We start from the raw sequence: 26,324 nt of genomic DNA, 5'->3' as shown, positions 1-26,324 counted from the left end.
AATTCTGCACGGAATTTAGTTATTTATAAGACAAGTTAGCACTGCCCTTCTAGGGCCTGGGTAGCTCAGTCGGTAGAGCATCAGACTTTTAATCTGAGGGTCCAGGGTTCAAGTCCCTGTTCAGGCGGCAGTTGAGCTTTTTTTTCCCCCCAGCCACATGTGGAAGGGGAACCTGCACGTGGTCCACATGAACTCGTTGTCTTTGCCCACGTGAAGGCCCAATCTAGCCTCATTTAATTATTCCTAAGAGCGAACTAAGCCACTCCTAGATTTTGCAAGGGAATGTAGAATTGTGGGCGATAGGAAGAAAGACAACAAAAAACTTTTGAGTGAATTGCTATGAGATGTGCCCTTTTAAAATTCCCTTGCACAACGTGGGGGTGACTGTCTAGAAGGCGGGGTGCAGTTTGATTAGACCCTGTCCGGGTACCATTGTGGTCGCTTTGATCCCTGGGCGTCCCCCAGCTTGTTCAGCAGACGCCAGTGCACGGCTACTGCCCCGCTCTGCAACACGGAGGTGAAGAACTGAAATCCAGACACATCCCGAAATCGTGTTCGCCATCCGCTTTGTGCTTTCGTTGAAAAAGCTGCCCCTCCCAGGGTGCCCGGCCGGCTGGGTTGGTAGGGAGTGCGACTCTCGGTCTCCCGGTTGTGCGCTCGAGCCCCATGTCGGTATGGAGATTACATTCAAAATCTTTAAAAAGGGAAAGCTACTCCCCTTCTCCTGGGGTTTAAATCATGTGTAGAAGCTCTGGAAAGGAGGTTCTTTCCATTTGTTCTCTGTAGGGTGCCATAGGCTTTGGTAAGTCCTTAGATGGTGTTTTGATTAAAAAGTCAAGGTTTTCACCTGGTGGATACTGTGTGAAAGCTGGGAATTGCTACTTCGTGTAGACTTTCCGTTTTTCTTTTTTCTAATCTATCCGGTCTGAAAGCGATTTTGATCAGGTGTTTTATTGCCCAGCGCTGAGACCAACGGACACATAATTCCGGGGCAGGTAAGGGGGTGGCCCCAGGCACCCCAATCCTTGCCTGCCGCGGCCCAGGTTCCGGCTGCTGCAGGGAACCGGGAGTTCGAGTCCCGCCACCGGCAAACCTGGGCCTGAGCCCGTGCGCCACCGGTTCGCAGGCGCGTTCACCTGCCCCTTCGACTCCACCTGCCCCTCGTCCCCGAGCGCGGGCCCTACGCCCTGGATGCTCCGGGGAGGCCCCTCCGTCGCCTCACCTGTCCCGGCAGGTGCCCGTCCCTTTCCCCCCAAACACCCCCCACCCCCGGCCCCCCCGCCCCGCGTGCCAGGACACACACCTCACTCGCGCCTGCGACGTCTGCAGCTCAAAGTTCTCAGCTCAACATCCGGGAGCATTTCCGGGGCGCACTTCGCATCCAGGGAAAGCGGCCCGTTGCAACGATCAGCCCCCACACGGAAATTGCCTTAAAACGAGAGGTGGAATCCAAGCAGGAAGCCCCCCGGGAGCCCAGCCCACCCCGGAAGTTTGCTGCTCTCAAAAGGGCGAGGCCAAAAGCTGCACCTGCTGTCTCCCCGTCGGGGAATCGAACCCCGGTCTCCCGCGTGACAGGCGGGGATACTCACCACTATACTAACGAGGAGGACGCACTAGTTCCCGGAAAGTTCTCCTATAGAGGAATTCATAGGCTGGGTCCTGACCTTTCCTGCGCACGGGATTCCTGAGAGATGCGCCCATCTTCACAGGAAAGATTTGTTATAAAATCCAAGAGAACAGATTTCCCAGTGTGACCTGGAAAACGCAAACACGACAGTCCGCAGGAGATCAGACGTTGCCGTGCACAGTATTATCACTCTGGCACAGAAATGTTCCTTAACAGCAGGACCGCCGAGCTAGACGCACTTCCTCTGCTTCGGTTCGCCACGGTGAGAATCGTCTGTGTTGTGCGTGAATTTGTACACGGAGTACGGAGAGGAGCTTACTCTTAAAATCTAATCTCAGATTCTGCAGCGCTGGCATCGAGTGGGTTATTTGTGAATAGCCTTTTAGCGGTGGAAATCCCACCGTTAGGAATATTCCTCAGTGAAATTCCAGCCCAGAGCCAGAGGGGGCTTCCCAGGTGGTCTTTGTAGCAATTCCAGGGAGCAAAGAATCGAAGACACACTTCCTGGATGAGCATGACTGAAATGAACGTGTGTCCTGACCGGAGAGAAAAGCAATGGGAGTCCTACGACCTCGGAACAAACCTCTACAAATAGGTTTGGCTTAAGGCAACAGAAACGCGTTCCTCTCAGTTTTGGAGACCAGCAGAGGGAGATCAAGATGCCAGCGCCAGGAGGGCTCTGGAGAAGACTCTTTCCCGGCTTCTACCCAGCCTCCTGTGACTCCGCGCCATCCTGCCTGCTCCTTGGCCTCTGGCTGCCAAGTTCCAATCTCTGCCTCTCTCTGTGTCTCTGTGGGTCCTCTCTTATAGGGACACCAGCCACTGGATGTAGGGCCCAGCCCAGCCCAGTATGACCCGATCTTAATTTAACTAATGACATCTGCAAAGACCTATTTCTAAGTAAGGTCGCGCTCTGAGGTTCTGGACAGACACAAATTTCCAGGGGGTGCTATTTAACCCGCTGCAATTAAGAATGAAAGATAAAGCATTTATGCATAAACTCCGTTGACTGCGCCAGAGTATACACTAAGAGCTGGAAAGGCACCGCTGAAGTTTGGTTGTGGGGAAAGGGAAGGGAGAGTATACAGTCGTCTGATACTGTGGCTCCAGTAAAAATGGAAGGAAATTGTAAAAAGAGGAGGACAAAGCTGTTAAATGACATAATGATGGTGATAACACAAACATACAAACTTTCCAAAAATATTAGAAAGGGCAAAATGTCAACATAGCCTCGTTTCCAAAGAGACATTAAAGACCTAAACAAATGGGGAAGTATATAATTTTGTGGATAGGGGGACTTAGTATCTCAAGGATAGCATTTCTCCCTAAAGCGATCTATGAATTCCACATTATTCTAATATTAATCCCAACAATTTTTTCAAGAGCTTGAAAAGATTTCCAAGAGCTTTTTGTAAAATTGTATGTAAGTGTATCGGGCCCATCATAGCAAGGCCACTTTTACTACAAATACGGAGAGGATCGCCTGTAAAGCTTGCAGAACTCATCAGACACTCCAGGAATGAATATATTGTCACATCACAGACACTGGCATAGAACCTCAAATTGGTTAAACAGGACAGAGAGCTCAGGAGATCAGTATTTGGTGTATTGAGAGGGGCGGCATTCAGGGCAGAGGACAGTTCAGGCTATTTAGTAAATGGAGCGAGGAAAAAAATATAGTTTTCTCATGGAGGGAAATATGACATTGGATAAAGATGAACACTATAACGATCAAGGATATAAATGCCACAACCACAATTTAAAGCTCTCAGTAGAGAGTATGTGAATCAGCCAGGAACCTGTATGTGCTATCCTGGGGAATAATGTGGAGAAATTTAATATAGTAAATTTAATAGAATTTAATAATTTGTATAGAAATGTAATATAGTAAATCGTATAGCAAATACAGTAATATAGTAAAATTCCGTTAGTGATAGAAGAGCTGATGTGGTCAATGGGACAGAGACTATCAATGTAGGAAGCCACACGGGCTAAAAGGCCTGGCTCTCTGGGAGAACTTGAAACCCCCGCAGATTTGCCCTCGAAGGCATCTGATGCCCTGAGGAGATACGGCTGAGACCAAGCCGTGGCGAGTAACACTTTCACTCTGGCTTCTCTCCTCTAATCTCCATCCAGTGCCCAACACTGACTTCAACCCAACCAGAAGTCACCTGACGAGGTAAGTTGAGGACTGCAGCTTACGTGGTCCAGCATCTTCGTGTTAGAAAGCACGAACGAGCCCAGGTCATGGATAAATCGGAGCACAGACATGCGAGGCCTCCCCTTCTGCCCCTCACCATCCAGTCTCAGCATTTGACTAAAATTTAACTTACCTTCAAAAAGCTAATGCTCTGTACGTATGAGGGTGCCCTCAAACCCTTCCAGAAAAAAGAAAGGCAAAGCACCATCCTACTTTTGGAAAGAGAGGGGAATTGGAATTCTCCAGACCCAAGATCTCATCACACCAGCTCTGTTCTCTGTGAACTGAAGGCAAGGAGAACGTGCGGCTACTCCAGGTTACGGAGCCCGCGGTAGAAAGAGGGGTAGACATGACCTGGCTCCGCCCTCTTTTTTGGGGCTCCGATCTCCCACCAGCGCAACTAAGCTGCAGACAGGTAGGTGGGAGGCTGGCCTGGGAAACACAGTCTGGGGAGTTGAGCCCTGCTGATGTAGAGAGTAATTCAGAGGATGGGGATCCACCCACAAGTGAGTGAGTGATCCACCCCCATCATGAGAATGTATACTCGAGCAGCAAAGATTGGAAACACTGGTTAAATACGACACAGAAATGCTACAGGGCCAAGACAACTTTGACCGGTTTGTGCATATGAAATTAATAGCTTCTTGTAACCGAATTATAGCTTAAAATGAACACACAAGTTGTGCGGAGAAAGGTTAACTGCAGTTCAAATAATGGAGCTGCAAGAAACTAAAGAGAAAAAGAAAACCATGCACCAAGACCTCCCATACGTTAGTAAGTCAAGCACATCAACTCAACTGAAAAACAGGCAGTCAAATAAATAAATAAGTAAACCAGAATTGGGAGAAAATTCAAGTGTATAAATCCAAACATGCGTAGAGATATTCAACCTCACTGTGATACCAAAATGCAAGCCATTACTTCAACAAACTTATTTCCACCTGATAGGATAAAAATTAAATGTACCGAAGTGACAACCGTTGGAGAAGATTTGAATACACGGTACCCTTTATACTTTGCCCAAAGAGCCTGTGGTGGTGAACCTCATGTGTGAACTTGCCCGGATCAGATATCTGGCTAAACATTGTTTCTAGGTGTGTCTGTGAGGGTGTTTCTGGATGAAATTAGCACTTGAACTAGGGGATTCGGTAAAGCCATTTGCCTTCCCCAATATGGGTGAGCACCATCCAAGCCGCTGAGAGCCTAACTAGGACAAAAGGGCAGAGAAAGGCTTCGGCCCTCTGCCTAATTGCTCAAAGCTGGAACATGGATCTTCTTCTGGCTCCCTGGTTCTCAGGCCTTCGGACTCAGGTTGAATTATGACGGGGCAGACGTTATGGGTTGAATGTTTGATTATCCCCAAATTCATAGGTTGAAGTCTTGCCCTCCAATGTGATGGTATTTGGAAGTGGATCCTTTGAGAGGTGACTAATTCCTGAGTTAGTCCCTACTGAATTGGATTAGTGCCCTTTTCAGGAGACCCCAAAGAGCTCCTTCGAGGAAGCTCTCTCTCATCAGACAATTGAAGCTGCTAGCACCTTGATCTTGGACTTCCCGGGCTCTAAAACTGAGGAATAAATTTCTGTTGTTTAGAAGCCCCCAGTCTGTGGAAATTGTCACAGTAGCCACAAGGGACTAAGACAGGCGTACGTCTTTACAACTTCGGGAAAACAGTTCTCATTACCTCCAATAGTTACACATTTATGTGACCTGACAAATCAACACTTTGTCTCCTAGGAACATACTCACACGTCACATAGGCATACTTTGTTCTCTTGAGCTTTGCTTTATGGCTTTTATGACTGTTGCTTTTATAAAGTGTAGGCTTGTGGCAACCCTGCGTCCTGCAAATTTGGTGGCACCATTTCTCCAAAGGCATTTGCTCGCTTCGTGTCCTTGTGTCACACTTTGGTAATTCTCACAATACTTCAACCTTTTTCATTATTATTATATTTGTTGTGGTGATCTGTGATCCATGAGCGTTGAGGCTCCCACTGTAACTGTTTTGGGGTGCCACGAACCGTGCCCAAATACGAGAGCGAAATTAATCGATAATTGTGTATATTCTGGCAGCTCCGTTGACCGGCCTTTCCCCATCTCTCCCCTTCCTTCTTCTCGGGCCTTTCTTTTCCCCAAGACACAACCATATTGAAATCAGGCCGATCGATAGCCCTACAACGGCCTCTAAGTGTCCAAGGGGAGGAGGAGTGGGGCACCTCACTTTAAATCGAAAGCTGGATGTGATTAAGCTCAGCGAGAAAGGCATGTTGAGAGCCAGGGCAGGCCGAAAGCTAGGCCTCTTGTGCCAAACAGTCGGCCAAGTTGTGAATGCAAAGGAAAAGTGAAAAATGTAGCTCCAGCGAACACACAAATGATGAGAAGTGACACAGCCTTATTGCTGATGGTGGAGACAGTTCGAGCGAGCGGTCTGCATAGAAGATCAAACCAGCCCCAACATTCCCTGAAGCTAAAGCCTTGTCCAGAGAGCAAGGCCCCGACTCTCTTCAATTCCAGGAATGTTGTTCCTGAACCATTTATCAACAAGTCTATCTTTCCGCCTCTGGTTTGAAATGCACTCTTTATCATAGACTAAATGTCCTTATGCGATTTGGTTTATTTCTGGACTTTGTATCTGACCGCACTGATCTATTTGTCTATTCATTTGTGAGTGCCACAATTTTTTTGTAGGTTGATGTTTATCGTTGAATGTTGGGGTCTTCTAAGCGTACTCAGGTCCTCTGCAAAGAGGGATCATTTTACTCGTCTTCCAAATTTTATGTCTCTGCTATTTCTCATCTAACTGCATTCCCAATACTGCCAGTAGACAATATTGAGTAGCAGTGGGAGTAGTGACCAGCTGTATTCTTAGTGGAAATGCCCGTAGTGGTTTCCTGTTAAATAAGCTGCTTAAACTGCTGGTTTCAAGATGTGTGTGTGTGTGTGTGTGTGTGTGTGTGTGTGTGTGTGTGTTCAGAGAAAGTATTCATTAATTTCTATTTTCTTGAACTTTTAAGTCAGGAACGGGTGTTGAATTTTACCTAATTTTTCAGTATCCGTATCGATGTGGTTTTGGACTGGTGGCGGGTCCAGAGCCGATGGCCTTGAAAGAATTCTTGAGACGTCTTTGTGCAAAAAGGTGGTTTTATTAAGGCATGGGGACAGGACCTGTGGGCAGGAAGAGCGGCTCTGGGGTTGTGAGGAGGGACTGATTACACACTTGGGAGTTGGGGGACTTGAAGGTAAAAGGGAAGTTTCCAAAATGACTTTCATATGCTAAAGAGGACTCAGAAGATACCAGAGACCTGGCTATTGTCAAGCTAAGGTGGTTTTCCCTCTAGGGAAGCATGAACATTAAGACCGTAGGGGTTCCCGGAGGAATGTTCTACTCTGCCTGCCTCAAGAATTTGTCAATGAGCTGCAGGTTCTAAGGAAATTTAGTTCTGCCATTTCCTTCTGTCCTTGTTCCCCACACCACTGTGGAGGGGAGGGGCATGTTGGGGCTCCAGGAAACTAAGTCTAGAGGTGTCTGGAAATTGCCTTTTTTCTTGTAAATCATGAAAACACTTACAAACTGATGGAGACTCAGGTTCTGCACGACTGTGATCTCTATCAGTTAACCATTTGTTTTCCCCTTTCTTTGGTTCTTGGGCAACCAGGGGAGCCTGAGGAATGTCACAAAGAGCCCACCCCTCTGGGCAGAGGTGGGGGCTTGGGGGGGAGGTTGGAGGGTGTCACCTTGCCGCATGCTCCTTCATCAGTATCAGAAGATATCATATGGCTTTTCCCTTTACATCTATTAACGTGATATATCCTTATCCTTTAATGGACTTCGTAAAAATGGGACAATCTTGAATTCCTGGACTAAATCTCACTCTGGCAGAATGGTGTTGGACTCTGTTTGCTAATGTCAATATTTTCAGATGGATATTCATGTATGATCATCACATGTACATTTTTTTACTGTTAGGTTCAGACATTAATGCTATAATTGCTTCATAAAAAGAATTAGAAAGTATTCCTTCATGTACTATGTTCTAGAATAATTTATGTAGCACTCAGACTATCTGATGTTTGTAGATTTGGCAGAATTCTTCTCAAGACCATTTGGGCCTCGTGGTTTTTTGTGGAGTAGTACCTTGATAACGTTCTCTGTTTTATGGCACATAGTCTAAGTTTTCTGCTGATGTAGTCTTGATTTTGGTGAACCGCATTTCTCTAGGACTCATCTGTTTCGTCTAGGTTTTCAAATATATCTCAAAGGGGTTTGCAAAATATTTTTATAATGTTGACAACATCTCTTTGTTTTCGATGTTGATTTCCCTTCAGTGTTTCTTAGGTCTGTTTTCTCCTTTTTCTCATGATTAAATTAGCCATTAGTTTGCCTTAAGTTATTTTCTTCCAGAAATTCAGGATTTTGATTTTATTCTATTTTCTACCACATTGTTTTCTGCACTTTATTTTTTCTCATTTTCTTCCTTGTGTTTTCGTCTGTTAATTTTGTTGATATTATTCTGGCTTTTTCAACTGACCGTTTATTGTATTTGTTTTCATTCTTATTGACAAAGGGTTTCACAGAGTACCATGAACTGAGGGGCTCATAAACAACAAAAATCTATTTTTCACAGTTCCAGAGGTTGGAGGTCCAAGACTGGCGGTGCCAGTGTGGCTGGGGTCTGGTGAGAGCCCTCCTCCGGGTTGTTTTCTTGTATCTTCACAGGGCAAAGAGGGCTAGAGAGCACTCCGGGGTTCCTTTTGTAAGTCACTAATGTCATTCACGGGGACTTCACCCTCCTGACCCAATTACCTCCCAAACACCCCACATCCCAATATATCACACTGGGGTTTAGAATTTCAACATATGAATTGGGGGGGGGGTGGTACAAACATTCAGTTCATTGCAAGGATCTCTATCTTCCTGTTATCACTACTTTAAATGAACCCCCCCCCATTCTGTTATGTAGTGTTTTCTTGTTGTGTTAACATGTCTAAGATAGAGAGATAAACAATGAACAATTAATTAACAATTAACAATTGAAACAAAAGCCAAAACTTTATAGTAAAATAGTAAAAAGATGTTAATAGGCAATTTTTTAAGATATTAAAAAAGTCCTTAGGGGCTCCTGGGTGGCTCAGGTCATGATCTCATGGTTTGTGGTTTCCCATGTCAGGCTCTGTGCTGACAGCTGGGAGCCCGGAGCCTGCTTCAGATTCTGTGTCTCCCTCTCTCTCTGCCCTCCCCTACCTGCGCTCTGTCTCTCTCTCTCAAAAATAAACAAGTGTTAAAAAAAAAAATTTAAAGTCCCTTATACATATAAAAGTATATCCGAACTCTAACAGATAAAGAAATGCAAATTCACACCAAAGTGAGATGCCATTTTTCTGCTATTAGATTTACAAAAATTAAAAGGTATGTCAAAGCTATGGGGAACAGGCAGTCTTACTTATTGCTGGTGGGAATACAAATTGATATAACCATTATGGAGGGGAATTGGGGCATATCTAACAAGATCACATAGGCATTCATCATTTCTCCCAACAATCCCAAACCTCATGACCTCCCCTGAAAACTTACCTTCAACAGAATGAAAACACACGTGCGCATATTATTTGTAACTGCGAACAACCGAAATGCCCAAACAGAAGAACGTGGTTAAATAAAGCATTACTTTCCCCCAACGGGGTACTTCTGCGGCTGTAACAATGTAAGACCAGGGAAGATCTCGATGAACTGACATAGAGTGATCTCTAGGGTCTTTTGGTGAGTGAAAAGATTAAGGGCCAATCAACATCTTCGGTATAGTTTCTTTAGGAAAGAAGAGGAAATTTTGAAATTGTGTATCCGCTTGTTTGTTCAGGAAAAGGTACAGGAAGGATAAGCCGAGTGGGGACTGATTGCCCACAGAGAGAAGGTGGGAGTGGGCCGAGAGAGAGGGAAGGAAAACCAAAGAACCGCTGAGGCGAGTGACATTTCTTCGAGTATCTCTGCATGGTTTTGACCTTTAGAACGATATCGTCCCTGTGCCTACAAAGATAATAAAATAAACAAGGGTAGGGTAGAGATGCAACATGGCATGAACCTGATTATTTCAAATGAATAATATAACAACGAGAAAAGGAGAGACCCAACACAATGAACTTAAGTGCAGTATTTATACTACATGTCGTCAGGCTGAAAACGTAAAAAATTAGAAAACCAGTCAATTCTCAGTACCTTGGGTTCCCAGGGCCGTGGTTTAACGCACACACACCATGCACTTAAAAGCCCATGATCAGGGCCTTTAACCATAATCCAAATCCCTGGATAAGAACCGAAACTTTTTAATGTAAAGACAAAAAAGCAGCTAAGACCATTTCAAAATGTGTTCGCATATGGCTTTTCAGCCAGGCACTCTTAAGGTGCCACAAACTTTCCGTGTAGGAAGAGTTGTCCCAAACTGTGTCACCTCGGAGACAGACGGCAAAGACTCTCTTCCCTTCCTGACAGGCTTCGCTCCAAGATTAATGAGTCGTGTCAAAGGAACGTGAAAACAGACAAATGTGATTAATGAAAGACCAAAAACGTAAACTCTTGCAAGGATATGCCTTGGTCTGTTTCGGCTGTTGTGGAGACCCCGTTCCAGAGAATGTAGGCCTAACTGAAATAAAACAACGACGGGTCGCCTGAACAGGGACTTGAACCCTGGACCCTCAGATTAAAAGTCTGATGCTCTACCGACTGAGCTACCCAGGCTTCACGACAGGGGCCCTAATTCACTGCATATAATGACTAAGGGCTCCAAGAAGTGCGAGTGATGCCCGTGACTCCAGAGATCACTGGCGTCCCCCAGCTGCGCCGCTCACACAGCCCGGGCCTCAGCGCGGCCGCTGAGCTCGACGGCATTGAGCGCTGCATTTCTTCGCGACACAAGTATTGGGTGTATTTACTGCAGGGGGCGTGGGAGGAGAGTCGCTTGGGAACAGGGGGGATCCGTCTGGTGGGAAGGAATATTCCTGCAGGAGAGGACTGCGGGCAGAGCCCCCGGAGCCGGCCTGGGCGTGGACGCGCGGGTGCCCCCACGGCTCACCGCGAGGAGGAAGCGCGGGTTCCACCCGCGACTTCCGAAAATGGGAGGAAACTTAGGAGAGCCAGACGTTGGGTAAAGAACGAAGGTTGCGGCACAGGGCAGAGGTTCAATTCCCGTTGCTTCCGGCAGTGTTTTCCTTCGGCGTCGGGGTTCCTGGGCTGTGGGGGTGGAGCAGCGGGCAAACGCGCGGCCGCCTCTTCTCAGACGGGCTTCTGTCCGGGACGCGCCGCAGTGTCCAAGTCGGTCCTCGCCTTCCGTCACGTTCCTTCCCTCCACCCCTCCAGGTGTCCCCCACACCTGTCCGACCCCCCTTTGCCAGTTCTGCCATTCTTGCGCCCACTCGTCCGACCCGGCAGGGACGTGAACCCCGGCCAGTGCACCGCCCCCTCCCCAGCGACGCTCGGGAGTCCGCTTGCGTCCTCGCCCTGCTGTTTTTACCTCCACGTTCGGTCCTGAGCTCCGTCCTGTGTACGGGAGGGACGGACCAGGCACGCATGCGAGCGCGTGCGCGGCCTCTGTCACCGCAGGTCTTCGTGCGTGCACGACACGTGGTCGCACCTCGGCAGGGGCCAAGACGCGGGGACCATAAACGGGATGACGCGTCCCTTCGCAGTATGGGGTGAGCGTCAAAAATGTTAATAAAGACACGCTTTTGATAATGGCCAATTTCCAGCAAGATCCAAAAGAGATCAAGAAAGGTAAGGTAGTAGTGTCACTGTCACGAGCAGCCTTGGTGTTCGTGCGGATCTTGGAGCTGGAGAGGGCAGTGTGCGGATTGAATAAAAACACGCTAGCAGAGGATGGTTTCGATCCATCGACCTCTGGGTTATGGGCCCAGCACGCTTCCGCTGCGCCACTCTGCTACCTGCGGCGACAGCGGCCTAGACTCTCACTAATTAGTACGTCTTTTCGGGTGTCTACACTCTCTTCTCCGCCGGCTCTTCTACCGCCTTCCACTCGGGGTCCACCGCACATTTCCTTCTCCGACCTGCGACCACAGGGAATCCCTCACACGTCCGCGCCTTTGTACACACTCGGAAAACCCAGGGTCCGCAGCCCTTTCTCGGGAGCCCGCGTGGAGTTCTGGCGGGGGGTTCAAAGCTCGGAGCTCTCGCGCCATAACCTGCGCGCTCGTGGACCCGAAACTAGGTCGCCCTGCACCTGCGCCACCCAGGAGGGGGCAGGGGCGTGGGGCAGAGCCTGGGCTCGCTAGAGGGGAGGGGCGGGGCAGAGGGAGGGGAAGGATGGGGTGGGGACCCGGCCAGAGCAGAGAGAAGGGCAGGCTGGGACGGGGGCGGGGCGAGAGCGGAGGGAGGGGAGGGAGGGGGCTGGGCGGGGTAGAGGGAGGGACGCGCGAGGCGGGGGCGGAGCGAAGGCGGAGGGAGGGGGCGGGGCGGAGCGAGGGAAGGGGGCGGGGCATGCCGGGGTGGGGGGCGAGAGCGGAGGGAGGGTCGGGGGCAGAAGGCGGGGCAGAGGGAGGAGCCACAAGCACTACTTGCAGAACCTCCACTACCGGGGTTGCAGGGAAGGGGCGAGCGCAGGACTCACAGGAGGCTCCGTGCCCTCCTCCCCTGCAGCGGGACGTCCTGCCTACACGAAATCTCCAATCTCTGGTCCCAACACTGAGTCGGTGTTTGGGAGAGAGTCTGTACGTATGTTGTGACCTTGGAGCAGAAACCGAGGCCCGGATCTCTTTCTAGGTATGTCTGGACCCGTTTCTGCCAGCGAGGCCTGGTTCTTCCCGACAAAGACTCCTGCCAAGCTGTTTTCAAACTTTTCCATGTCCTCATTTCTTACCTGACACCCTTTCGCTCTTCTTTCTTGTCCCTCTCATCGACCGTCTCTTCTTTCTCCCACCTTCCAGGGATGCCCCGAGAGCATCGTTGAAAGACTCTCCTCCGCAGAAGTATATGAAGCCTTCTCTCAGTTCGCGCAGGTGTTTCCGTCTTTCCTCCAGGCTCTTGGCCTTGGAGCTACAGAGCCCAAGGGGATCCTGCCTTGCTGGGATCTTCGCTCACATCTGAGCCCATGGCCACCTGCTGCGTACTTATTCAAAACCAGACTTCTCTCCTTTCAGCTTTATGGTTAAGTGTTATATTCGTTCGTATGATTTGAATTGCTCCAAAGTTAAAAAACAAAACAAACAAACAAACAAACAAACAAAAAGTCTGGAACATAGAAGGCGCCTGCTACTGGAGAGGTAGCATTTCCCCCACGTTTCGTTTTGAGTGGAAGCCAAGGTAACTTTGTGGTTCTCCTGGGGAGAGGTCACATTTGTAAGTGGATTTTTACAAAGGCAAGTTATCAATACTTCAGCCTTCTTTTTTTTTAAAACAAAAATACAAGACAACAAATCTCCACCTTTATTTATTTACTTTTCAGTTAGTTTAAATCCTTGAGGGGTACAGCATCACACGGATTTTGTGGCCAATGGCTTTAGCAGGAAGGTTGCTTCGGAATTTGGCACGAACCATGCCACTGTTTCCATGAGCACGAGTCACTTTTCCCCAGATTACTCTGGTTTTATTCGGTTTGCCACAGGGAGTCACTGTGTTGTTCTTTGCTTTGTACACATAAGCACATCTCTTGCCTAGATAGAATTCAGTTTCATCTCGAGCATAAACACCTTCAATTTTAAGAAGAGCTGTGTGCTCCCTCTGGTTCCGGAGACCTCGCCTGCAGCCAGCAAAAATGGCTTTGGATCACAGCCCTCCAGACGTATTTGTCGTTTCAGGAGTCCAGTTCCTAGCAGGCCTCCACAGGTTCCAAGACGGCGGAAAGAGGATAGATACTTCAGGCTTCTTAAGGAACCGTTTCTATCGCCCACTCCTTACTGCCTCATCGTCAGCTTCAGAACTGTCTGCCAGTTTCTATTCAGTTACTTAGAAAGGTCTGATTGAGAAGGCCCAAGTCACAATCACAGTTCAGCTCCAGCTGGAAGCCGCTAGAACCGCAGCTGATACTTCACCCCCAGAGCGATTCAGCTATTATTTCTCTCGAGGTTCTGAATATGGTATGTGATTCCCAAGAGGGCCGGATTTATGGGCCTGAACCTATGCAGTCACTGTCACCCCCAAACCCACACTTAGAAGGGCTCTGTCTTGGGGTTTATGCTCCGCGGATGCTGTTTCCCTTTAAATATGTTTTGCAGATGCTGTTTCCCTTTAAATATGTTTTGTGAGGCTCATGGGGCACGGAGCGCGTTGAGGCTGGGGCTTTCGTTGAAGGCGTTGAGGCTGGGGCTTTCGTTGAAGGCGTTGAGGCTGGGGCTTTCGTTGAAGGCGTTGAGGCTGGGGCTTTCGTTGAAGCCCGGGCTCTCCTGGCTCTTCCCTCCCAGAGATGGTTTTGTGCCAATTTGCCCTTCCCACTCCCCTTCCTGACCCCCTCTCCAGCAGTAAGCTCCCTAGGAGATCTGGGGGGAAAGCTTGTAGTCTCGCAGCTGGCGTTACCAGGGGACGCTGGGTGGGAGTCTTGGTGGGAGTGAGCCTCTAGCCCACCCCCATGCGGGTATATTGTAGTAATTTTAGCAGCACGTTTCTCCCGCTCTTTGAGCCAGGGGTCCCCATTTTCCTTTGTCATTGGGTCCCGTAAATTATGTAGCTGGCCCATCTCCCCCAGTTTCCCAGGGCTCCCGTTCTCTTTCCTGGCCTCTCCACGGCCTTCTTTGCTATCTTGCTCTCGCTTTTGGAAAGTCGGGAGCTGAATTTTCAACGGGGGAGCCTGGTGTTTTCAAGGGGAGATTGTGGAGTCTTCATTTTGAAATCCCACTGCTGAAGGCTGTGTAATCACCACCCGCGGTAGATTTTTCTTTTTAATGTGGCCATCTACATGGAAGTGTACAGAACTGACCTCGAAGTGAATTTCGTTCCAGAGTGAAGACAAAATATAACTCAACGGTGAAGACAGAGGTTGACAAATTTGACTACGTGAAAGTTAAGAACTGTGCTTTTAAAAATCATGCTCAACACTCTAAGGGTAAACAGAAATATGCAAATAAAGAGAGAAAAACTAGACTAAATCTAAGTGAATATTCCGGAAGCAGTATGACAGAATTTAAGAGGTGGAAAATATGAAAGACTAATAAAGAGGCATGGAAAACAGATTAAAAGGTTCAAACAAGAAAGAGAACAGCTGTGCTTTGATTGTAGAACCAGCCAGTGACGGTTTAATGTTAGTCGACAGATCCTGAGATTAAAATATTTCAAAGTAGGTATTCTTTCTGTTAGCATAAGAAGATAGCACGATGCCTCTTAAAAGAAAGAAAAAAATGTAATCTCCAGAAAGTTACATATTAAAAGCTAAAAGTAAAATAGGATGTATGTTAATGTAATTTTATGCAACAAAAAGACAAGATAGTGAAAGGAAGAATAGTAGAATTACAAGCCAGTGAAATTTTGCCTCCAATTACCATAAAGCAAAATTCTTTGGCACTGGAGGTATTATTTATATTTCATCGTGGTAATTGGTTTTTTTTTAAAGTTTTTTATTTATGTTGAGAGAGACAGAGACAGCACAAGTGAGGGAGGGGCAGATACTGCGGTCTTGTTTTAATCAACAAACATTCAATAAGTATAATAGGGGAAAATGTCTTGAGTCAACGGAAAACCGGAAAACCGCATTCTCTCAAAGAATCCCCTCTGGGTTATCTAATTCTGATTCACTCGACAATTTGGCAATTGTGGATAGCTGGGAGCAATGGAAAATAATTCTTGTCCATAGACATACAAACTCTGTCTTGGACAGTAGAGGTTCAGATGACTTCCCTTCCCTGCTGTGCCAAAAGGCGGGGTCACATTTTCACATTTATTTCAGTATTCCTGAGCTATAAATATACCTACTCTTTGGATTCTCCTTTAAACTGATAAAATCTGCTGGATTCCTGTATTATGAGTTAAATAAAGCCTTTAACGTACGGTGGTTCTTATATCTGTATGAGTTACGGCTTTACTTTTATTGAAACTTATCTTTTCACTACTATGTGCCAGACACAGTTCTAAGCAGTGAGAATGAGAAACTAAACTTTTGTCTTCAGAGAGCTTATTTTCTAGTGACACATAAAGTAAGTGTTGAACAATTATTCTGTAAAGACCTTTTAAATCAATAAAGATATTTATTGTCTCAGTATTGAATTAGCCTATTAACCTTAAAAACAAAAACTGCCTATTATTTTTACCAGCGAAAGATGGGTTTATTTGGGAATAAAAGAGAATTGCAATCTGGCAAAACCATAGGCAAGTCCAGGGAACAAAGGAGAAATGTGCTTTTTTAAGCAGAAAAGGGGTGAGCTGGGAAGGCAGTTCCAAACCAAAGGTTTGTTGGAGCAAACCGGAAGTTGAAGCATGGTGGCTTCTCATTGGCTGTGCTGGGGTGGGGGGGGTGGACAGGAAGAACGTGTCTTCCCAGGGCTGGAATAGTAGAGTGGTGTCCATTTGCAAGGTCGAGTCTGTGCAAGGTTAAGTCCCTGTCTTTCTGTTGGGGCTGCAGTTGGCATGGTTGGGCTGAAAGTGGTCCCGGGTAGACTGGGGAGCCCATCTCCAGGACGTCCCCGAAGGCTCTCGGTCTTGTCACAAGAAAGCATTCAAGGACAGACCGGACACAACAGTTGAGGGGTGCAAGTAGGAAGTTCATTAAAGTGGGAGCACACCAGAGATGTGAGAGTGAGTGAGCTCAGGGGAGAGCCGCAGTCAGGGGCTGGGTGTCTAGCTTTTACTGACAGTTGTTAACTAGGGGATGGAATATCTAGGATTTTTTTGGTGGGAGTAGGGTTTAGGGGGCCTTTTCTCCCTTACTTGGTGAGGGTTTCTGGCCTGTCTGGAGCCATCTGGCTTCTCGTGGCTTTGTTTTCGAGTGTTACCAGGACTGGCCTCTGACTTCCTTGCTGCTGGCCTCCAGACATCCTGTTAGAACCTAACTGACTGCTTACTCTACCAGTATGGAGTTAGTTCGTCAATCAGTCAAATCGTGGAGTCTTTCATGACCTTGGCCATATCTCTGGTCTGCTAGGTTTTGACTGTTTCAGTTGACTTGTACATTGTATTGGGGTTGAGAAACAAATATTACATGCTGATTTTGAATTCCCTTCACACTGATGGGGGAGCGTGGGGCAAGCTGAGGGCAAAGTACAGGCTGGGCACCCCCGCCCCCAGGTGGGATATGTGTGATATTCCCAGGACACTCCTGGCTACCCAAGAACAAAGGAAAGGGGTTTCAGTGCTGGCCACGGTGATGTGGGAAACTAAGGCAGATGAAAAATTAAATTCCCTTACTGCCTACAGCCCACTAACATTCCTTGAAACTGGTAGAGTGACCTCCCGCTAGGATCTCAGCTGCCTCGATGATGACACTTTGCTGGGGGCAAAAGAGAACCTTAGCTTAACATTATCCCAACCTCGAGGATCCTGTAAGTCTACTTCCTTTATCTCAACTGCCCCTAGATAGATGCTGCCAATCAGACTCCAAGCTTATGGCCCCTGGTATACATCTGAAGGGTCTCATGACTGAGGTTTTATTAAACGGCAGTTAGTGGCATTTCCTTAGCAACAGCTAGTCCCTCAAAGTCCTAGAAACCTTGCTTCCAAAATTCCTTAGAGACTTAACCTATCCCTGACCCCCTCCCAGCCTGAGGGTATATAATGAGTTACCTGTCACAACCCCATGCAGCTGTTCCTGCCCATGGGTCCTGTCCCCATGCTTTAATAAAATCACCTTTTTTTGCACCAAGGATGTGTCTTCAAGAGTTTTTTCTTGATTGTCGGCTCCGGACCACCCCACCATCACCCCAAAACGTCATCAACACTACATACATCTGATAGTTTAAATAATCAAATAGGGACGGATAGAAAAAAAAAAAAAGATGCAGAACAAAAGAAGAAGAATACATTTGTTTTTATTAATTTTGGGAACACACGAGTCCATTGGAAAGTGTAGGGAAGGAAAAATTTTCCTTCTATCCTCTAGGTTCTTTTGGCTGGTCTGTTAATTAAATTGACATAGGACAGATCAATAGGAGAAAACACACTTAATTTCATACATATGGGAGCCCCAAAGACAAGAGACTCAGGGGCAAGTTGATTTATTTGCCATTCTGAGCTAAGGAATGGGACAGGGGTTGGGGCTTCAACAAGAAGGAAGACGACTCACAGGAAGATGGGCAGAGCAAACGTTTGGTAAACAAATATCTGTCATGCGGTGCAAAGACAATGGGACACAGGAAGGACTTAGAACAAACAGGCCTGTGAGCTCCCCCCAGCTCACCACCCCTGTTCCACACTTTTTATAGTCTTTTCTGCTAATTGCTCTCTTCCTGGGCCAGGCCTTCTATCTACATTTTTCAGGCAGTTGAGTCAAATGCCAAAGTGGCACACCCTGGGGTGGTCTATTCTGCTCCCCTTGAAAAGCATGTAAACTAAGGAAAGCATAAAAGGTTTTAAAGTGTTCTCCCTGACCACAGTACTGAAATTAAATACATATATCCCATTTTATACATAGGTAAACTGAGACAAGAGTCAGAACACAGTGGACTGATCAAACATGTCTCTCTCTCCACTCTCCTAATTAGCTTACTGTTAATCAGCTTATATAAGATTTCACATGCGTCAAAAAATCATCAGAGACGTAAAAATGGACAACAGAAATGATTGGGTCCTTGCCTTAGTGAAGTGCTGGGCATGGTCTAGCAGACCCTCTGGGAATTATCCAGTTTTATAGGAATGGGCACCTTGGACTGACTTTTATTCATGAGGCTATTTTAGAACTCTATGGTGGTAGAGGTTAACTTATTAAAACAAATAATTTTGCAAGTGCTTCTTGTCTACATCACTGCAAAGGATTTTGCACGCTTGGAATACAATTCTGTCCAGGAGAAGAGAGGACCCCAAACACTGAGCTTTAGTGTGCTATAGGATATTAACCAGTTTTGCACCTGTTAGCAAATTGACTTCAGCCTTTCTGATTGTGTGTGGTCTGTTCTTCCCATTCTCCTTTGAAACATTTCTAAGTGTTTACTCATTAACTAGTGAGACATAGGAAACCTTTGACATTGTGTTCATATGATATGTTTAGAAGTCAAGTTTTCAGGTTTTTAAAAAAAGACTTTATTTGCCAAGTAACCTCCACACCCAACATCGGGCTCAAACCCACAACCTCAAGATCAAGAGTCACAGGCTCTACCGACTGAGCCAGCCTGGCACCCCAAGGCCTTGCCTTTTCATCTGCTTGATAGCACCAATATATCGGGAGAGTTTCCAAGAGAGAAGGAGGAAGAAGTCCTGACTGAGATGTCAAGGGCATCTTGAGAGAGCACACCGCCCAAGGTGGGCAGGCGAAGTCTGAAAACAAGTTCATTGGCAGAAAGGAGGACTGGCAGCACATTTTCTAAGTGTTTGGAAGATAGAACACCACAGTTCAGAAAGGGCAATGGAGCAGGGGATTGGAGTTGTTGCTACACCAGCCACGTTAGCCAATAGAAAAGTGAAGGTGGCCGGGGTCTTGAGCAGCGGCCACTTGTCACATGGTTTGCTGGGGTGGGGTGGGGGGGAGGCCTACATGAAGTCTCCTTAATCCCTGGAGGATCTCGAGGGGGCACTTGTTCCCTAAATGTAGGGATGGAGGACACGTTCACAGATGGCCCGACTCGTGCAAAGCGATCCCACACCACACTTTTGTGAGTCACGGGGCTTCAGGCACACACATCTGATTCAAGACCTTCACGTTTTCTACTACTTTGCGTTGCCTTGGAGACAGTATTTGGGGTGCTCTCTGTGAAGACCGACACCAACCCAAACCAGACAACTATCCCCCCCCCCACACACACACACGGCCCCCCACGGCCGTGCGCACAGACTAGGATCCTGGCACAGCTGTCTGCCAGTCGGGGCCTGCATGTTTCGGGGGTCCTCGTGGGAAACGACAGGTTTCTGCAGGCCATTAACTGGGGGAACTGACCAAGAACGCTCCTATGGGGCAGCAGGAAAAGGGAACATTGGTCGAGGCAGGAGGGATTTGAAAGACAACGTCTTTTTCAACTCAGGAGAGATGGTGAAGCCAGTCGTCCGTGCCCTCCTACTTCTCTCATTCTGCGCCCTATGATGAGGCGCGCCCCGCATCACATCCCTTCTCGCCCTGCAGGCCGAAGGAATGGAAGGGGAGAGGAGAGGGGAGCCAGGAGGTGGCGCCGGGGGACCCTGGGGAGGGAACCCGAGGGCCGCGCAGGGACGTTCAAGGCCCCCGCGCGCCCTGGCCGGAGCCGGTGAGACGCGAAAACACCGCTGCGCCCCGGGGCCGGCTCCCCGCGGAAAAGCTCGTGCAGATGAAGGCGCGGGAGGGTCCGTGACCGTCCAGGGAAGCCCCCGAGGCACGGCGGGCGCACCCCGGCTCCGGTAGCACCTGCAGCCGCACCCCACGCCCTAGACGGGGCCTGCAGGCAGGCCCCCGGGACGCGCGCCTTCACCCCGCCGCCAGCGCGCAACTCCCCGCACCGCTCGTCCGCTTGTGCCTTCGGGTTTGCGGGTGCTTCGCCCCCGTGCCTTCTGGAAACAGAGCCCCGCCCCCTTCCTGCACGGAAGGGCCTCGGTCATTAATGGTCCTTACCCCCCAACGGTGCACGGCTCGTCAGGATGGCCGAGTGGTCTAAGGCGCCAGACTCAAGCACCTGCTTCCCGCCCTGGGGCTTCTGGTCTCCGCGTGGAGGCGTGGGTTCGAATCCCACTCCTGACAGTGCTCGTTTTGGTTCTTGCCTGACTCATCACCACCCTTTGGTCCCAGGGCTCACTCAGAATGGGAGGAAAATTTTGCAAACCATGTATTGGGTAAGGGGTTAATATTCAAAGTTTGTAAAGAATTCATACAACTTAATAACAAAGTAGCAACCGATCTGATTTAAAAATGGGCGGAGGAACTAAATAGACATTTGCCCAAAGACGACGTCCGAATGGACAACAGGCAAAAGAAAAGGTTCTCAACATCACTAGCTGTCAGGGAAATGCGAATCCAACCCACAATGAGATATCACCTCACACCTGTTAGAATAGCCAGCCTCAGCAAGAGGCTGTTGAAGGAAGGATGTGGAGAAAAGGGGGCCCTGGCTCACTGCTGGTGGGGGTGCAAACGGGGACAGCCGCTGCCGGAAACAGGGTGGAGTTTCCTCAAAAAAAGAAATAAATAAAAATAGAACTCTCATATGCCACAGAAATGCCACTTCTGGGTATTTATTCAAAGGAAATAAAAACAGCATTGAAGAGACATAGGCACTCCCATGTTTAGTGCAGTATTATGCATAATGGCCCAGATATGGAAGTGACCTTTGTCTGTCAATGCATGAATGGATCACGATGTGGGAGACATATATCTATACGTATATAACAGAAGAGTATTCAGCCAGGAGAAAAAAGGGAAATTCTGCCATTTGAATCAACATGGATAGACCCTGAGTATATTATGCTAAGTGACATGAGTCAGAGAGAGAAAGACAAATACTACATATAGGAGATATGTGGAATTAAAAACAAAATTGTGTCAGCAGAGAGTGGAGTGGTGGAATCCAGGAGCTGGGGGTGGGGGTGGGTGGGAGAGATACTCTAGGGCGTATATTTGCAACTAGTAGATAAATGAGTCCCGGAACCCTAAAAGACAGCACAGTGATTATAAACAACAAAACTGTGTTATGAACATTAAACTTGTCAAGAACCGAGATGCTGGCTGTTGTCAGCACTAGAAGAAATGATAATTATGTGGCCAGCTAAGAACTCTGTTGTACACCTTAAGTGTTACACGATGTTGAGCTTACACAATATTGTGTCAGATATATCTCTATTTCGAACACAGAAAAAAAACTACTACAATGACTTTCCTAGGCAAGGCCAGCGGTGGAGCTGAGCTGGAATCCCACCGAGACACATCCCTGCCGGAGAAGTTGCTGGATAGTAATTCAGTAACAGGGGGACAAACTCGTATTCAACAGCAAAGCTGCAAACATCTAAGATCTGAAGTTTCAGACCAAGATGTTAGCCTACGCAGAACTTCATAGAATGCATTTTTTTTTTTTTACCTTCAAAAAATGAATCACATAAATCACATAACCCTGAGATAAAATCTCAGAGGGAGCTCTTACTGTTAGTGTGTTTGCACAGCGGGGCCACTTCTCCGCGACTGCTGACTTAAAGGTTTTCGCTCTCAGAGTTCACAGGCGGCACTGCAGACTTTGGGACGGAACTTTGGAACAGGTGCTTTTCCGCACGCGGGTCCAGAGTTCTCTCCTCAGTAAAAACCCCTCCCGCCTGTGGATGACTCGCCCACCCGCGCACGCGGTTCCAGTTTCTGGGAAGAGGGAAGGGGGTGCGTCCAAATGTCCGTGAAAACACGCCCGTACTCTTTTGTGGCCGGTTACTTAGTCGCAGGCGGTTACGAGGGAGAATTTTGAATCCACGGAGATGGGAACAAAATGTAAGTGTCAGAAGTGGGATTCGAACCCACGCCTCCATGCGGAGACCAGAAGCCCCAGAGCGGGAAGCGGAAGCTTGAGTCTGGCGCCTTAGACCACTCGGCCATCCTGACACCGCGGCGCGACCTCCGCCAAATCTGCTACTTGGGTGCTTCCGCCTGTGCCCCGGGGCTCAGCGCCCGCGGCGTCTCGCGGAGGGACTGGGCGAGGCGCGGGTTGGGAACCCAGAGACGCGACCGCGGCGGGGTACGGCGCCCGAGCCGCCCTTAACCTTTCATCTCGCTTCCCGGATCACTCACCAGCGCTGCCTTCCGCCCTGCGGGGTCGCTTGGGCGCTGCAGGACGGTCCTGCCCCTCCTTTCTCCACGGCTCTCGGGTGCTTTTCAGTAAAAGTGACCCACCTTGGGCGGCAGCAGCTAGTCTGAAACATGTTTGCCTTCGGTGGCTGGAAAAACACCAGCTGACGGTGAAAATGAAATAGCCAAGAAGGCAAAGAAGTAACCTTGGTGCAACTACCGTTCTAGGCCTAAGCCGTGAAAGAGAGGAGCACTTTAAAATTCCGATAAATAGGAGGATCGACAGGTTCCTGTAATCAGACCGCAAGGGTCTAGATCCATACAGCACACTTAAATTTGTGAGACATCACTTTTAAATCTGTGATTTCTTCATCTATGACTCTAAAGCCGCGTGGGAAATACCTTTTTTAAAAGGTGGGTTATTATTTGTAGAGTTGACTCTTTTTAATGTGATTATGTTTCGGCACGGCAACGACAACAGTATCGAAAATTAAGTGCCTATCTTAATATATGCATATGCTGAATTTTTGCACTCGGCCTATACCGGTTTGAAGTCTATGTATATATTTTCTGTGGAATGAAAACTTCTGCATACAGGTTTAAAATATCGGAGATACTTGAAAGTAGATATTATTTTGAATGCCCCGTCGTATGGAAATGCAGCAGAAAAGATGCCATAATCCAACTGTCTTTCATAGATGGATTCCTCACAGCACAGTCAATATGTCATGAACTCGTGGATAGTACGTTTCCTGACACCTCTTTGTTATATTGTATTTTACCGATTTTTTCCTTACCAGTTCAGGGGAAATTGGATACGTGAAATCTGAAATAGTAGAGGCTTCTGGGTGCAGCCGTAAGAACGCCTGTGACCGATGGTATTTTCCAAAGATGGCCCTACTGAGAGATTTCATGCCACGGGTTCTTCCTTTAATGCGATCTTGACACATTTCCGCCCGGGGGTGGGGGGCTGTGTTCCATCTCATTGGATCCAGGTAGGTCTGCGATGCTTGGAACCGATGCTGCTGGGCTCCCAGTGTTAGCTCACCACTGCTTCCGACAGCCTCCTCTCAGGACATTTGTCCTCAGAACCCAGCCACCATGCCGCAAGGAAGCCCGACCTGGGCCACAGGAGACCCTGCAGGGGGGAACTGAGGTCTCCAGCCCGCACCAGCAGCGGCTGCCTGACACGTGGGGAAATGGTCCTTCGCGTGACTTCCTGCCCCCAGCCTCACAGTCCTCCAGTGGGGTCTCCAGAAACCAGAGGCAGAGGCAAGCCGTGTCCTCGGTGCTCTGCCCAGATTCCCAACCAAGTCTGGGAGAGAATAAATGAGAGCTGTTGTGTCAGTTCAGCCATCACGTTTTAATGTGATTTTTTACGTGGCAATAGGTCGGGGGTGTCAGTCCAATCAGGAGAGAGGCACCGCGCAGTAATTTGACAGGAAAAGTTGTTTGGTTGTTTATTTATTTACTTATTTTTCACGTTGTATTGAGATATGATTGACCTAGAACACTGTAAGTTTAAGATGGGCAACGTAAGGATCTGATATAGGAACGTGTTGCAAAATGATCCTTGAGCCAACATCTGTCACCTCGCATTGTGACAATTTTTTCCTTGTGATGAAGACTTTTAAGATCCACTCTCTCAGCAATTTTCAAGTACATATTTCAGTATTGCTAACTATGGCTGACATGTTTTACACGATATCCCCAGAACTTGTTTATCTTACAACGAACAGGGCAAGTTTTAATGTCAAGAATTGGTAACTAAAGGGAGGGTCGGAGGAACAAGGAATTGGCTAGGAACAAGTAAAGAGAACTGGGGAGACTTTAAGAAGAGCGACCCAGGGAGCAGTCACCACCCCTAGGGCTGAGAAAGCACAGCGGGAAGAGAGGGCCGAGATAAAGCCTGGAAGGGTGAGCCCTCTGCCCCTCCGCACCCCTAGCTAAGATCCAGCCTTGCTGTGGGGGACACAGCCGTGGCTCCCTAAAGACCAGAGAAATCACCGTGGTGTTGTGCTGGCAGAACTTGGCAGAACTTGCGATCCCAGAGTCAGGGACGTTTCAAGGAGGGTGAGGAAAAATGAGCCCGGAGATGGGCGCCCGGCTGGCACACTCAGTAAAGCACCTGAGTTTTGATCTCAGGGTTGCAAGTTCAAGCCCCACATTGGCTGTAGATTTTAATAAAATCCTTTTTAAAAAGGCTGGAGGAGAGGAGAGCATTATTATCTAATGGCAGAAAGCTCAGCAGGACTGTTACTATGGTAAATGTGAAAAAATAGAAAATGTACCTAATGAATTTGGAGATTCAGCGAAGGACATTTCCGGGCAATGTTCTGAAGGTGTCGCCTGGCTTTTCCTAGATGCCTACGGTAAAATGAGACGCGAGAGGGACACACTACGAGAGACAGACACACTAAGGAAAGAATGGTTAATTATAAAGGAGCCAGGACCTGGTGAATATTCACCAGTAAAACTGTTCCCCATTGCCAGCTTCTCCAGATGACAGACGATGTTACAATTAAGAAAAGTCTTCTGGGAAAACATGGTCTAAAGAGAAAGCCAAGGATGCAATTGTGAAGCCTTGGGTCAGATCCCAGAAAGATCTCTGCTGAGCCGCACGCAGGTGGACTATCTATCAGGGCCCTACACAAATTACCTATATGTATTTTTAAGCCAAAACCTATGTCATAGTTGTTTTAAGCCCTTGATTTGAGGGGTAATTTGTTCTGTAGCCATGGTAACTGAAACAATAGTAATGGCAAATGCAATCATAGGACAATTAAAGGAACAAGACAAAAAGGAAAAGGCAAGAAATCCAGCTAATGGAGCTCCCACCGCAGAGCGGACTTTGAGAGCTGGTACTTACCTGTATTTGACCTTCTGTGGTGTATTCTATTCTGGGGTCAGGGAACCAGCCCCGGGAGCCAAATCCCGCCCGAGGCCCGTTTGTACAGGGCCTGTGAGCTAAAATTGACATTTTAGAGTAGTTGAAAACGTCAAGGGAATATTTCATGACCTGTGAACGTTATATGAAATTCTAATTTCGGTGTTGTGAGTGAAGTGCTGTAAGAACACAGCCCCGCTGCCTCGCTTATGTATTATTTATCTGAGACGAGTTTTGAGCCACAGTCTGGAGCTGTGTAGTGGCGACAGAGACCATATGCCCGCAAAGCCTAAAATGTTTACCATCTGGCCCTTTCCAGGAAGAGTTTGCCGACTCTCTCGCGAATCTGTCGTTCCGTGGTTTTTATTCTGAGTGCACTGGCAACTCTGGGTTCTTTGTTGTTCTTCTGGGGGAAGCTTAGGGCCTCCGTTTCTTTTCTGTTATCTGTTGTTCACGTCCTTTCCGAGGAGTGGCCCGACTCCAGGCTTCTCGGGCTAACCATTTCTCTCTACTCTAGATTAGCTGCCGCTTAGGGACAAGCGTGACCTCGGGTGGGTGGGGGGTATGTCTGGGGCGCAGAGGTTTGTGAAAGGCAGAGACGTAGGCACGTTCCTTCCCCCGGTCTCGTGCTGGCGTCACCATCACCTTCTCCGCACTGGAGTGTGCTTTATCCCCCTTCTCCACTGCAGAGAGCGAAAAGTCTATCTCTACATTCCCCATACAGGTGGGCTCGGTGGACCAGATACGCTCTTCTGTTCTGTCTCTTCCCGGAACCAGAACAGGGTGTCTCATTTATGGAGCCCCTGACATTCT

At 48.0% G+C, this 26,324-nt stretch overlaps 6 non-coding genes and 1 pseudogene across 6 annotated transcripts; 2 read left to right on the top strand and 5 right to left on the bottom strand.

Moving 5' to 3' along the window:
- Positions 1 to 54: 54 nt before the first annotated feature.
- Positions 55 to 127, top strand: TRNAK-UUU. The gene has a single exon. It is a non-coding gene; the product is annotated as a tRNA-Lys (tRNA).
- A 1,407-nt stretch (positions 128 to 1,534) lies between these two features.
- TRNAD-GUC lies at positions 1,535 to 1,606 on the bottom strand. Its single transcript has one exon. It is a non-coding gene; the product is annotated as a tRNA-Asp (tRNA).
- An 8,878-nt stretch (positions 1,607 to 10,484) lies between these two features.
- Positions 10,485 to 10,557, bottom strand: TRNAK-UUU. The gene has a single exon. It is a non-coding gene; the product is annotated as a tRNA-Lys (tRNA).
- Positions 10,558 to 11,682: 1,125 nt separating this feature from the next.
- Positions 11,683 to 11,754, bottom strand: TRNAM-CAU. Its single transcript has one exon. It is a non-coding gene; the product is annotated as a tRNA-Met (tRNA).
- A 1,495-nt stretch (positions 11,755 to 13,249) lies between these two features.
- On the bottom strand, positions 13,250 to 13,733 carry LOC107180281 (annotated as a pseudogene).
- A 6,766-nt stretch (positions 13,734 to 20,499) lies between these two features.
- On the top strand, positions 20,500 to 20,605 carry TRNAL-CAA. Its single transcript has 2 exons — positions 20,500 to 20,537; positions 20,560 to 20,605. It is a non-coding gene; the product is annotated as a tRNA-Leu (tRNA).
- Positions 20,606 to 22,335: 1,730 nt separating this feature from the next.
- TRNAL-CAA lies at positions 22,336 to 22,441 on the bottom strand. The gene is made up of 2 exons: positions 22,404 to 22,441; positions 22,336 to 22,381 (listed from the first exon to the last, which is right to left on the bottom strand). It is a non-coding gene; the product is annotated as a tRNA-Leu (tRNA).
- Between the last annotated feature and the right edge of the window lie 3,883 nt (positions 22,442 to 26,324).

Source organism: Panthera tigris, chromosome B2 (assembly GCF_018350195.1).
Source record: "Panthera tigris isolate Pti1 chromosome B2, P.tigris_Pti1_mat1.1, whole genome shotgun sequence".
Classification (NCBI taxonomy): Eukaryota; Metazoa; Chordata; class Mammalia; order Carnivora; family Felidae; genus Panthera; species Panthera tigris.
This window is presented reverse-complemented; position numbering and strand designations above follow the sequence as displayed.